Raw genomic sequence first — 15,594 nt, 5'->3', positions numbered from 1 at the left:
CGCGAAAGCGTTCCTTCTACTGAAGAGCGTCCCAGGAACGAAGTGAGCAACCGGCACCCGGCCCAAAGACAGTCCAGCAAGCCCGCTTGGTCTCGCTTGTGTTTTCTCCCAGCCAGTCTGATCTTTGTGCGGCTCTCAAGATGCTAATCTGCGAAAACTTTTGCAACTCTACCTTCTCTGCAACCACCTTCCGTTCGGTTCGAGTCCGTTTGGTGCGCATCGGTGGTATGTTTCCATGCCGATTTCCATCCGGCGGATGGCGGTGCACCCTGCACGCGGCTGTCACTCCGGGATAGTGCGAAGCGGTTTTACAATTTTAATTTATCTACTTTCGTTCGTTCGTTTTTTCCGGTCCCGGTCTTCGGGAGCGTTTCAGTGCGGCCAAAGTAACAAACGCTTAGTGCCACTGGGCGCCAATGTTGGCCCCGCCAGTGCCACACTGGGTGGTGGACCTGGGTGCAAACGGTTCGTTTGTTCATTTGGAGCAAATTTATTCGTTTCCCAGGCCGGAGGTGAGGGAAGCACTGGGTAATAGTGGTATTACAAGTGATAATAACAGAGTTTGGAATGTGGGGTGAAGATTCGTTCGTTTCGAAGATAGGGACGAGCAAGAAGGCACGATTTGCTGGCGGGATACGGGAAAGGTGTATGACGATTTAAAGGGTTTCAAGCAGCTCCTGTTTCTTGAGAATGTTGTTTACCTATAAGTAAAATTAAACGATTTTTTCAAAGGTGTTTGAACCACTCTACTTAATGTTTTGTGTTAAAAGCACAATTTTAATGAAAGAAAAAAATGCTTTTGTTTTTTTTTTGTAAATATTTATCGCTCAACCATATCATTTCACTGTTATAAAATCAACAATAAATAAAATGTAAACGAAATAAAAAGTAAATATTTAATAAAATAATCATTTTGCATACTTTTAGGCGTTCTTCAAATGCAAGGACAATCGCTCGAATTCCTTATAAAGCACCTGAAGGTATACAATATGGCAAACAATTGCACTGTATTTCACTAATTTTGGTATAAACTTAGCTGAATTATCATGAGTTTGTATGACTGTTGTTCTGAAACAAATAATCAAAAAACGACCGTCTTGTCGTCGAGGAGTAATCTTACTTACATTTTGCTTCATTTGCTTTCATTTCATTTTGCTGCATTTTGCTGGTGGTACAGTTGTCAACTCGTCTTAACAACATGCCCGTCATGGGTTCAAGTCCCGAATAGACCGTGCCCCCATACGTAGGACTGATTATCCTGCTATGGTAACAATAAGTCGCTGAAAGCCAAGCTTACTAGTGGCAGGCAGGCCTTGACCGACAACGGTTGTTAAGCCAATGAAGAAGAAGAAGAAGAAGTTGGGATAAAAGGCTAAAGTTAATTGTTGAATATACTGCTTTTCTTCTGCCTCCACAAAACAAACAAGTACATATTGACTACATACACAGAAAACGTTTTTTACTGAACTTCAGTAAAATTTTACTGAAATTTTTTTAACTGAAGTTTCAGTAATCCTTTCAGTAAAAAGAATGATTACTGAATCATTCAGTAATGTCCGGTGCTCACCAAAATGACAGCTCGTTTACTGAAATCCCAGTAAAGCCATTCTCATATTACTGATTTTTCAGTAGTTGGTAGCGATTAAAAAAAGACGAAATATTTATTTTAAGTTGAGTGTTTATTGATGCACAGATATTGCCAGTCCCTCAGTTCATATTCATACATGTTTTGTATTGTTTTATACAGTTTTTATACTGTATTTTGCCGCCGCAAGTGTAGATGGTTCAGTAAGCGCTCACAGACACCACGCAATTTCAGCAAGCACAGTGGATTGTAGCAAAAATTTTACACACTAACACGGCTGCCAATTGTTTTAAATTAATCTCGTAAGCCAAAATATCACCTGAAATTTCACAAGGGTGCCTATAAGCACCTACAACATCAACTTTTTGCACATCACGAGCAAGTAGGTACCGCATTGTTTTGTTTTGATGTTCTGACTGACAGGTCGATTTGATAGAATGAATTGCTGCATTTTCAGTAATTTGTTTTACTGATATCCAGTGAAACGACTAATTTGACACTTATTTTACTGATTTTCAGTAAAATGCGTATTACTGAAATGAATTCAGTAAATTTTTTTGCTGAAAGTCAGTAAAAACATGACATTCATGCTGAAAATCAGACTAGAAAACGAGATTCATCAAATTGTTACTGAGGTGTGGGATAACGAATCGATGCCTTGTGATTGGAATCTCGGCATCATCTACCCCATATACAAGAAGGGAGATAGGTTGAACTGCAACAACTACAGGGGTATTACGGTGTTGAATACCGCCTACAAAATATTCTCCCTGATCCTTCAGGATCGTCTATAGGGATTCTAGTTGAGTTCGTCGAAAATGTTTACAAAAACACAGTCAATGTTTCATATTGCATACTTGTAGGCGTGTAAAATGCGATGCGAAGGAGATTGAAATAGTTATGTCTAATTTTGAAACGATAATTTTTATAAACTTTTAAAAACATGCAAGATAACGATTTCCAAGCAATGCACATACTAATTGTAACACTGTAGGACCCTTCTAGCTACCATAATTTCCTAGCTCCAGGAAAATCACTCCTCGTACACAAATGGTTACACGCGCAAATGGTACTGCGTAACACTCGCCAGCGTAACAGTAATAGCAAAACAAAATAGGCACAACGATCACGGCGTTACGATTATGAGTCCACCCCCCCCACCTCAGTTTAAGAGGCAAGTAGGTAAGTGGTTACCTTGGCCATGGCTACCTTTTACAAAACCGGGAAACCAATTGCCCCGTCGTCCCCCGGTTGGCAGTGGTAAAACGGTAACGCAAAACGATCGTGTCTATCGTCCACCGTTAATAATAAAACACTTGCTCTAAATTATGCACGTAACATCTTTGCACGGGTATTTTTCGGATCAGCCTGCCCGTCGACTCCGGTCTAAACTTTCCGCACGAGCCGTCGGTTGGTTTCGTGTCCGTTCTTTTGCCTTCATTTGCCTGCCTGCCAGAAGTCTAGAAGTCGGCTGTTGTCCAGTGTGTGTACACCGTTCACTTCAATTGAGCATTACTGATCCCAATTTAGGTGGAATTTATTTCCGAGCGGTTTGGCCGTTTTCTAGCAAAAGGAAAGGGAAGCGCAAAAGAAAAACCATACCACACATTCCACTCCACCAAGCTGCTTCCTGTCGAGGTTGTCCTGGGTAGAGAGCTTTTCCGTTTGCTGCTGTGTAAGTTAAATAATTTTTTACGATTATTAGTAAATTTGCATATAGATTTCTTCTGCGCTGCGGTGCGGTGGAGCGCATCATAGAGCCCGCGCGTATTAGAAAGCTCGTCGGACGTGATTGGATGGTAAACGGGTAGACATCGCGCTCATTACTTCCCGGTGCGCTAAACTTGTAGCCCATTTGCTCATCTCCCGCCCATCGGTTCCGTTCTGCTCGACCTGTGTACCTCTGTTTAGTGCCATGTTTTCTTCGTTTTGAAGTTAATGAAAAAAACGAGAAATACACGTGGCTGTAAAGCGAAGGAATGCTCATTGGCAGGAACACAACAGACTACAGCGTTTTCATGGGGCAATCTTCAGCGTACGGCGTATTGGTACGTGTGCATCGTACGAGAGAAATAGAAACCAACGGCTCGCAAGCACAAACGGCTCACTTCCGCCCATGGCCGTGAAGCGAGCGCTGTTTGTCGGTGCGTTTGCATAAAATATTAACAACTGAAAACAAGCTTGCAAACAGGCGAGAATGGAAAATTGCTACACACCAACGATGCTGATGGCGATGATGATGATGATGACGACGATGAGTATTATGATGATGGGTGGTGGTGGTGGTGGTACTTTGTGTTTCATTTCAGCCAATTTGGTCCATCATCTGTTTGGGTTTTAAAGGGCCAATGCGAACCTATACGATTGGAGAAACACTTCAGGCATTGCATCAGAGGGGTGACAAAATTGCTGTTGATCTATAACGAGGCCAATGTGCTCTCTCACACACACTGGGCAGCGCTTTATTAAGATAGATTAATTCCAATTTATTGTTAAACCATTTCACCCCAACATGGTGCCGACGACGGGTTTTCGATCGATCGGTAGCGGCTGCCGGAGCCCGCAGTCCAGCGGATCTTTCGGTCGCGACCAATTTGGTGGACGGGCCTAAAGACAGTCTCAGGAAGACACCTTCCTGACAGTGCCACCACCGCCACCATTCCCACGAACCATTGCTCCGTTGCGAGACAAAGAGTGAGCGAATAAATCATCAATTATTTACGATAAATTGAGTTGTTTTGTTTTGGAGCAAACCCCCCCCCCCCTGTCTAATACTTCATGCCGCGCCACTATCTTATCATCCTGGTGCTGGTGGCGGGTGCGAGAAGGCGTTTGAGCGAAAATGCTTCCACCCCGGCGCGCACGAGAGCCGGTGTTGTGCCGGAAGTATGGGGGGGATAATTGAATTTTCTCGTCATTTCATGATTTATGTAGTGAAGCTAAATGTTTCGACTAAATGACTGCCCAACCGGTGTCGGACCGGTGGTGGACTGCGCAGCACTCAACAACTTCCCGGTTTTGCGGTGGTGGTGGTGGCACCAGCAGCAGCAGCAGCAGCACAGTTTATCAATTGCGTATAATGTTTGCGGTTATGTGACAACGGACAGTGGCCGTACCGGATGGACATGCATGTGTGTGTGTGTGTGTGTTTGTGAGTAGGGCGAATGTGATTAACTTAAGAAGGTATTGCAGCGGAATTGATAAACGTTGCCCATATTGGGGGGATTATTACTGAGACAGCTTTAACGCGAAGAGTGAACGATTGGTTGACATTATTTTGGTCAAATCGGGGTTTCGGTTAGGTTAAGTGAAGGAAAAGTTAAATTCGGTTTAAGAAGCTACACCACGGTTGGATACTTAAACGTTGAAGTTCTGATTTAAAGTCGTTAACTGAATTCAAAGGAGGGAAAAGAGAGCAAAATAAAATGCTCTATTAACCACAGGTAGATCAGAGGGCTTCCATGGTGTTATGTTAAACGTTTGGTCTCACACATCAAAGCTAATGAGTTCAAACTCAGTCTGGACCAGCAAGTAAAAACTGTCTATAAATTGAAAAAAAAAGATGAGAACTGTAATTCTTGTTAGAAAACATCATAGATATCAGAAAACAATTAATTAAAAACAGTAATAAGTAAAAATACTACTGCAGCCAGGAAGGTGCCCACAAGTTAGTCTATTTTTTTAACTTCACTAGTAAAACGATGTAATTCTTACAATGTAGCATACTTTCAGGTGCTGTACAATCCTCTTGATGGGATTTTAATCTCTACATTTTTTGTAATGTGTATCTAATTTATTAACCAGAATTGACAACAAAATCGGATTGTGAAAAAGTTAAGCTGCACTCAAATCCACACAAATGAATATGTAATGCTAAAGCTCATTACCTTTCGCGTAAATCATTTACACCCGCGTACACAATTAAACCGAAACTGTGGGAAACGTGCATTATAAATAAAATCATTACAAAAAAGCCACACATTAAATTGATGTGTGGTTTTCCCCCTGTTCTAATCACACGGTAGAGTATATTTCCATGACCGGAATGTGTGGTATTTGTTCCACCTTTATTGAGCAAAACGGTACGGTAACAATGAATTTTTATTTGAGAAAAAAACGCTGTCATTTAATTTGTGTCATTTGCCTCATTTTTCTTCCTTCCCCTCATGGCGACCAGATGCTGCTGAAAAGGCAGGAAACGGAAGGATAATTTATACCCCGCTCTTACAGGAAGCCGCCGAGCGGGAGTTCATTTTAAAGCGACTAATTATTTTGCGCTAGCAGTTTAGTGCAGAACAAATGCACGCGAAATGGGAACAGGAAAGGGGAAATGAGGAGCAAAAAAAAATATGACAAAAGCTTTTTTTTCTACAAACAACACACACACACACGTAGTGGGCCCGGAAGTGCAGTGCTGCCGGTAGGCTGCACCAATTGCGGTGCTAATTATTCCGGAATGACAGCACGTAAGCAGGTAATAAAAAGTCATAAAACAATTTTCTCGCAAAAATGATATAGTGAAATGAGCCGTCGCCAATCCGGACAGTAATTTCCCCCTCCCGCAAATACCTTCAGCTGTCCTCTGTCTGCCACTCACCTTCCACCGGGGGCTGGTGCACCTGCAATCGTTCAATGTGCCTCTCCGCAGCCTGTTCCTTTCCCCTCTCGCAAACCCATAAAGTAATAATCCAAGCGTTGGTGTCGCATTTGCTACAAACAACTGAGCACAGAGCAAACATGAGCTTCTGCCTCGGCTAAAAGCGGTTGCGGCGGCGGCGGCGGACAGCATCAGCAGGACGGCGAAAAAACGTGCCGCTCGTGCCCCATCGTGTACGCGCGTTACCCGCGTTGCTCACGTGCAGTAGCATAAATTAAAAATAACAATAGCCTGTGCGCCGAGCGAAACTCTCTTTTTCCCTGACCCCGTTCCTTCCTTTTCGCCTGTGTTGCCGCCAGTGACTCATTTACTCATTTTCACCCTGTTTATTTATTTACGTTTATCCGACCGGTGGTGGCGGGACCATCCCGCTGACAGGATGATCGTTGCGTTGGAAGTGAAGAGGAGGGGATGAGAGGGGAGAGGAGGAAGGGATTGTGCTGCGCTGACAGGATATTGGGAGCTGCTGGCATCAGCGAGAGCCGAGAGCCCAGGATATTATTGTCGACCATCCGTTGACAGCGAAATGTTGGCTTTCGGTCGTCATAAGTCGTCATGATCCCTTCGCGAACGGTGTTTGGGTTTGGGGCTACTTTTATGTGTGTGTGTTGTTGTTGTTGTACAAACCACTCACACACACACACATACACACACACACACACACACACACACACACACACACACACACACACACAATCACACCGGCGAGGCTGAGAGTTGGCTTTCAGAGACCGCAAATCTTGCTGTCCGGACTGTTCGGATTGAAGTACACATGATGGCCACGTGCACGAACATGCAACCGAGCTGGTCCGTTTTTTTGTTTGTCGAATGTTTTGATCCTTTTTGCAAAGCTTTGTGTGCACCGCTTCGGTGTGATGTGGGTGGATAGAGCAAGATTTTCATCCGAATGATTTATTGTATAAATATCGGGCGTTATGGGAATGGATAAGTTGGGGCGTTTTGTTTGATGTTCATCGACCGGTTTGGTTTGGTCTATTGGGAAAGGTGATTCGTTTTTTTTGCCCTACAATTTGGATCACTTTATCCCTGCTTTATCGTTTCATTTGCGAGTTTTAATGTATTGATACTGTTTTTAACTTGTGGAAAAGCTTTCCAGAAAAAAAGAAGGTTTATTTTTTTTTGTATTTTCATTTTAAAAGTTTTCTTTTAAATAATAATTCAATAATTTTCCACGATCATCGGTTTACTCGTTGACTCGTTCTCACATTCACGTTGTTTTTTATCATTTGCTATTTTCCTTTTCCTTTTGCTGTATTGCTTTTACCGTGATGATTTACACTGACTGAAGAATAAAATTTGATTTGTGCAAACTGCAAACTGCTGTGTTGCTTTTTAGCTTGATTTTTGTTTGCTCCATTTCGCCGTAGTTTTTAGTATTTGCTTTGCATATCAAATTGAAACAAAAGCGGTGCATTTTGTGCCCATTTCTGCCATTTGTTTTGCAACACATGTTTTTATCTCGTTTGTTAATTAACATGTTTGAAGAAATAAGTAAAACCAAGTAAAAAAAGCAATCCTTCAAACAAACGCAGCATTTTTACGATTTGATGCATTTTGCATAAATTCGTGCTGATTGTTGCGCGCTGTTTGCGGGAAACCCATTTTTATGCATTGGAAAATTGTGCGCAATAAAAATCAATCAATCTGCTGTACGAACAAACAGCGGGACTGAACAAAGCTTGTAGCTGAAAGTCAAACAAGCGCACCGGCCTTAACGATTTCGAATCAGTAGGCGTGTTTGCAGCTCTGGTCAAATCGTCCACGCAGGCCGCAGAAATTGGATCATATTTCAATCGGGATCGCTGAGCGCTTGATCGGGGCTCGGGCGATTTATTTCATCCTCATCGTGACGATAGTCACGACATTCACTGGCTATCCTCTTCTCCCTCGCTATGTTCCTCCAAGCTGCACGGGGAAACACGGCTGTGACGTGCCGTTTCAAGAGGGCCCAGTCAAGTGCGCTACCCGGGCCGAGCAGGGCTAGAGTGGAAAGGAGTGTAGCTTCATTTAATTCATTTATGGCCAATGTGTTTGAGCGATTGGCACTCATTAAAACTTTAATTGGAGCGTGGTTCAATAAATCAATTATTGAAGTATCATTAAACATCGTATTTATCAAATATTTGGTCGCTCCTGTTGCTCGCGCCAGTAGGCAGTCCCCCTTCGGAGGCTAGCGGTCTCGGCCGATTACCGTTGCCAGCTGGTGTCGGCTGTGGTGAATGGTGAAAGCCCCTGCCCATTCTTTTCGCCATTGTAAGGAGACGCGCGGGATTGAGAGGGCTATTTATGATTCAGTTATTGTTTGATTGATGAGTTGGTTCGTTTGTTGTTGTTTTTTTTAATTTAAATAAATGATACCAAATGGTAATAACAATGGAATGGGAAATGGGTTTGATTGTGTTTGTACAGACGATACGAATATACCAACGTATGTTTATCGAATTAATTTGTATGCATTTCCAAACCGACAGCACATGTTTCTGGGAATGTTTGCTTTAATGGAGAAATTTCAGTAAAGAAAGTGACGCGTAATTGGCGAACTTATTGCTTCTATAAAATATTCATTATGTAATAATTAAAATATATTATTATTATTATTATTATAAAATATATTATATTATTATAAATTAATAAAATAATTAATAAACAATAATATGGAACGATAATAAGCAAAAGTAGTACGTTCTCTGCTTACTAGCTAAAAGTAATGAGAAATTATGAGGTACTAAGCAATGTAATTACTGATTTTTGAGGCGTTGTTAAAAAAAACTATATTCATTGAAATTTGTTAGAATTAAAATAAAATGAACTATTCGAACTATAAAACAAAGAAAAAGTTAAAAAAAAACTTCAATTTCACACAAACATAAAAATGGTGATATTAACAACTTTTAATATTATTTTAATATGTTTAAACAATAACTATAGGCTTAATAGCTCCCCTTGAGGAAACATAATGTTTGAATATACCACTTGACCAGCGGTCGGCAATATTTTGCAGATAATAGCAAAAAAAAAAAAAAATTAGTAAATGACAGAAATCCGCGGGCCAGTTAATTTTGTTCATCAATTATTCCATTATTAGCAATACGGCCGAAGCCGTTTTTTCTGAATAATAAATTATTACATTTTTACACATAACAAATTGAAATATATTAAATACGTTACGTTACGTAGTAAGTACGTTAAAAATTTAAAATAAAACGATTGATTCACGATGTTCTTAGCGGGAACGTACGGCGCTCGCTAGTAATTCTAGGGATGGCAACACATTTCTTGAACCCGGTACTAGCCATTGGCTGGTATTATTGAATTCGTTCATAGCGGCGGCGTACGAAACATTCGTCGCTCATGAGTGGACAGGGTTGTACCACTAGGTTGCCCAGTACAAAATCTACACGGTTTTCTAATTTTTGATCTAGAAGGCTATGAAATGAGTGAAAATGAGCGTCGCGGCGAACGTTCCCAAGAACGAACGAGTTCGTCGGTACGGCTGTATAATAATGGCTGGTATTATTGAATCCGTTCGTAGCGGGAACGTACGGCGCTCACATGAAATTCTAGGGATGGCAACACATCTCATGAGCCCGGTCCTACAACGCCGCGGTGAATAACTGTAGCAACCATCTAGTACGTTAGGAAAATGAGTGTCGGGACGTACGCCGCCGCTACGAACGGATTCAATAATACCAGCCAATATCAACCAAGCCGAGGGTAAATATAGGTAATTCCTATTATTAATTGTAATAATAGTAGGGTAGTCAGATCTCGGTTGCTGCTGAAAGCGCACGCCAGTCACAAATTTATTTCCAGGGAGGTAAAAAAAGTCCAAATTTAGCCGTACCGGTGAACTTGTTCGACGAGAAACATTCGTCGCTCATGAGTGGACAGGGTTGTACCGCTAGGTTGGCCAGTACAAAATCTACACTGTTTTCTAATTTTTGATCTAGAGGGCTATGAAATGAGTGAAAATGAGCGTCGCAGCGAACGTTCCCAGGAACGAACGAGTTCGCCGGTACGGCTGATTATGAGAACTCCTATAAATCCCTGTAATAATTGGTCCGTCTATCTCTATAACGATAATCAAATTTGGTACATCGAAGTACTCTTCTTGCGTATGAAATGTCATGGTGAAAAATGTTTTGTAATTTTATATGAATAATTTCTTACCTTTATTCAAAATCCATCAAATTCTTCATCCACCTTCAGATTTGATGTCTGACTTTGCCAACCGCTGCTCTAGATGCCGATCGCTATAAATATTCGAAACGATTGAACAGCTGCAAAATTGATGCGCAAGGAACATCAATGTTCTACTGTAGAATACAAATAATACAATGTCAAACTAAATTTTCATCAAGTCCCAACCGAATGTTATGACAAAAATAGCCTTCCATACTACCATGTCCACTTACAAAACTATAATCACACCCCATATTCCATAGTCACCTTGGTAATAAAAAGGAAATTACAGAGGAGACTGTGAAAATGAAATCAAATGAAAATTAAATCAATTTGAGCATTCATTCTACCAACTATTTATTTTTGAAATTAAATTCCAAGTACACGCACATTTCTGTTAAAATGTTTACATTTAATTTCAATATGTTAACATTCAACTCCGATGCGTAAAAAAACCTTCATATTAAAGATTCCACTTCACTGCACCGAATGAGCGAAAACATTCCATTCCACTTTTGGGAATTTAAACACTCTCTCTAAAGGGCGCCCACCAACCAACCCATCAGCGGCGTGGGGTTAGTTATCGGGTTAGTGCGGTTAACGATTATGTGTTACACGCGGTCCAGCGTTCCAGCTTTATGATGTTTGCTTCGCGTGGCGTACACGCAGCAATGCGTGTACGTACGCCACGTGGCTGTGTGCGTGTGTGCCGGTACGCCGATCCGACTAAAAGTTCCCGAACGCACTCCCAAACGGGGCACACAGTTTGTTGCACAAAGATCGCGGCACTAGCAGCACCAGCAGCGTTGTTAATTCGACCGAAAGTTTGCGGTCGGTGCGATACACCCCACACGGTGAAGCGCATCGGCCCACGACGGTGGGGGTTGTATTTTACAATTTATGCAACGCCACACGCCACACTAGCCGTAAGTTATTGGCCGGTTGCCCGAAAATGTGTCGCTGGTAGCAGGACACAGATACGGCCGAACTTGCGATGATCAGTAATAATTATTTTGCATGTGAGAGAATAGGGAACTTAACACGCGAGCGCGACTCGGATCCATGGGAAAGCGCAAACGCCCGCAAGCGATTCGCATGCCCAAAACCGACCACTATCGCTACCACCCTCGCTGACAGTATCGATGCATCGGTGTCAGGTCAGTGATTTTGGAATGTTAATAATGTCACCAATTGGAAAATAATTACAATTATTGGCACCGGGCCCAAACGGTCCCGTGCGCTCGTACACTTATCGAGTGCCGATTGGGAATCGAGATAAAACATCCGGACAAGGCACGGGACGGCTGGTTGGGTGGCAAATGGGTGATACTGCGCGTGCTAATTTGAGTGCTGCTGCTGCTTGTTGCTGTTGAAAAAACGGGATGCACGAGCAATGCGATGCCGGTTGATGCATTAGTGCACTATCCTGCGCTCGAGGAAAAAAGGGGCAATAAAATCGATTTTAGAGTGATGTTACTTTTTATGGGATGAAAAAAAAGATCAAATTAATGTGTAGGAATGCTTTACAAGCCCGGAGGGATTTGTTTGTGTTGTTTTGTATGTGTTTTTATTAAAGTTAATAAGATATTTTATTAAAATGGCAAAGCAACGTTTCAAAATAACCTCATTATTACGCCATGAGTGCTTTCTGTAATTCGCATAGCCAGTGGCGCACATGCCTTGCCACTTCAGGCGTTAACAAAACATTGACCCCATAATGGTGATGGAGCGTTCTGAATTGGCTTACATTGCCGGCTACGCAAACACTATTAAGCCGATGTGGAATGCATTTGAATTTGCGGCGCATGCATTTGAATTATTCAGCCCCACGTGTGACAGGAAAGCTTTTTGCGTGCAGTGTTGAAGTGTTCAAAGTAGCAACAACAAAACAAAAAAAAACAACCCATTCCCCTTTTGCACGCATCAGGTAAAATTTATTGTGGCACCATCCCGTGTGCCAATCATGCATAATTTAACATTGCCAATTGGAATAGATAATGTGGGTGGCCGGAAATGCGGGTTTGAAAACAAAGCGGTCAGCAATGTGTGCAATACGTCCCCCAATTGTGCCCTCGTACCCAGGGCGATAATGGACCACTGTCGCGAGACCCCTTTTAGTGTTGAAGAGCGTTCCCTTTTTGTTTTTTTTTGAGCGATCCTACCGGGAGACTGCCACTTAATCCCTACGGCTCTATGGGCCTATCAAGCGCGTATGGAGCGCGGTTGTAGTGCACCTGACAGATCGCAATGGGTCGGCGAACAATGTGTGTGTGTGTGTGTGTGTGGTACCTCAAAGCAAAAAAAAAATGGACAGCACACCCATTGCTGAAGTGCCCATACAACAACAAATAAAACCAATTAATGCCAGGGCAGATTATGGCACTTATTGGCACTTGTAGGCCGTAGTGTCGTACACGACAATTCGATCAACCCCGCAGCAACGGTTTAATTTTTCGAAACAACAAAAGAGCCTCCCCACAAGTAGGCTAGGAGTGTGCGTTTAATTCGAGTCGTTACGCGGGGCTGACGGACACTATCAAAGAGCCAAAAGTGCGCTCAGATGGGCCACACAACCCCATATCTTGATCGACGAAAGCGTGAAGCTTTAAATTTATTGCATCATTTATCAAGACCGGCTTGGTCTGGTTTGGTGTGTGTGTGTATGTTTTCGGCACGGCATGATGATTGCTTGCAGTGCTATGGCTGCATCAGGCATCCAGTGTGCTGTCTGTCCCGTTGGGAATTTGTGGGGACACATAATCATGCGCCAACGGGGCGAATTGTGAACCGGGTTCGATAATCGAATTTGTTTGTCACTTTGCACCTCTTTTTTTGTTTTTGTTTTCGCCGCTGAATGGGCCTCTGTTGCGCCATTATGCACGTTTTGCCCGCTGGCAGATGGAGACGCCTGGTGGTTGGTTTGATTGGAGGAAAGGGCGCATGGAGAGCAGAGACATGGAGATGAAATTAAAGGGGAATGTTGATGGGGTAGGCTTCATTATCGTCAGCGGTGTGGTCAGATGGAGGAGAAGCAAAGGATTGACAGGATGTGATTGAACCACAAATATGTCGGGGGGATGGATTTTTTTCTGCGTAAAATGCTGCCATTTTTACAATACACCCAGGGAATGCGAATTCGATCAAATGAATCCTTTTGCAGTACAACACACATTAAATGACTTCTGGAGGGATAAAATAGGGGCAAAAATTGTTGTTAAATTTATACGATATCATTGTTATTGCTAAATTCAGTGTTCTGTCTGATGCAGGTTCGAATCCGTGGTAGCATTTGGTTCAGTTTCAGGAAAAGGTTCCTAGTTCTTCCAAATTCCAAATAGGGCACCAAATAGGACCAAATAAGTTCTTCATAAATGTTACAATCCACGTAGCTACAGAATCAGTTCTAGGGTCCAGGAACAGTTCTATAACCGCATCCAGTTCCAAAGCGGCCGAGATCTGTGTTCGATTTCAGTAATGATGCAATTTTTAAGATCAGCTCTAATACAAGTTGAGTTCCGTGTATACGCTCCGGTTCAAGATCGGGACAGGTTTAGTTACGTTTTGAAGTCCTGTTCAATTTCAAAATTGAAGTGAGTTGGGGATTTGTTCGAAAACCGGTAGTATTTTGGGTTTTAGGACCGGTACAGGTTCGAGCTCAGTTTACTAAACGAATGACAGAGCAAGTTCGTGTTCATGATCAGGTTCCATGCCAAAGTTAAGTTCCAGCTATCGTACCAGATCCGTATCCGGGACGGGCCATTGAGTGCTCTAGGTATTGGGGTTACAAACACTTGAACACTGCTTCAAAGTGAGCCAAAGCGTTGTTGTGGTTAAACTTTTAAAGAATGAATTTGCCGCCTCCTTGACTAGAAAATATTAATATTTACGCACCTTCAAAGTGACTACATTCCAGAAGCTTATTGTGTGCTATACAGCTCTACACCTTTGTTCAGTAACGCGTGAACATTTAGTTAGAAGATGAACTCAAGATGAACTACTCAAATTAGGTATAATGAACACCTAAGTCAAATGAATAATGAACACACGGCATTGAACTTACGAAATCGTGAATCAGGAGCATAAGGGTAAAGACACTGAGCTATCTTTCCGAATTGGAGGAGAAATCATGAGTGAAAGTAGGGGAAGTCGAACATAGGAAATTCCCATCCAACACATAGAAATTATTATAAGTTCTCATTAAATATATTTTATATTAAACTTTTTTAACTAAAATAAATACAACAGTTTTACAGATAGCATAAGCATACATAAAAATACAATATTGTTAACAAATACATTTAGGCATAAATATCCGGAAAAGGGAAAAGTTCAGTCAATTGCGTAGTAGGATTATACACGCACACAAATTCAAAAATAGTAAGATGGGCAGGGATCGCAATCAGTATTAGGATTAAACGAACAAGGATAGCATATCGTACAATAGAAATTATAAGCGCACCATAAGCTACTGTAGGAATAACTTCATATAAATACGGATCCGCGAAACAAGGGAACCAAGTTCCACTTTTAATCGCCACTATAAAGCTCCGACGCAAAAAGTAACGTATAAAAGTTTAAAGTTTAAACAAATAAAGCTGAAATTTTATGTAAAAGTTAACAAGCTGTAAAGAGTTTTAAATACGTGTGAAAAAGTTCAAACTCTGATGACATCCCCCTCTACCATCGTGGCCCTAAATCCTTATAGGCTATCACAATTGCAAAACGAGACTAGACGGACACTACATAGAGCTTATGAACCGCTCCTTACCCTGGCTCGGCAATTTAATATATGGTCTTAACATTTCGACTTAACATAATTACTGATACTTTCAAACGAAACTTGCTATTAATTTTTAAATTTGATGACGGCACAACTCGATAGAGTTAGAGATATGGTAGAATTAATATTATATTTAAGTTATCTCAGCAAAATTAAGCAAGACAAATATGGGCACAAAAAAAAAGATCATTATAGGCGAGCAGTTCCAGCATTAGATTCACGATCGGAACTGATTGTTGTATCAGATCGGTGAAAAAACCAGTTAGATGTATAGTTTGTTCCAGGACAAAGATAGGTTCTGTTGTTTTGTCTGCAATGACGTTTACCTTGAAATATTTGGCCACTTCGAAGCTGTGCAAGCCCTATAAA

Source organism: Anopheles gambiae, chromosome 3 (genome assembly GCF_943734735.2).
Source record: "Anopheles gambiae chromosome 3, idAnoGambNW_F1_1, whole genome shotgun sequence".
Taxonomy (NCBI): Eukaryota; Metazoa; Arthropoda; class Insecta; order Diptera; family Culicidae; genus Anopheles; species Anopheles gambiae.
This window is presented reverse-complemented; position numbering follows the sequence as displayed.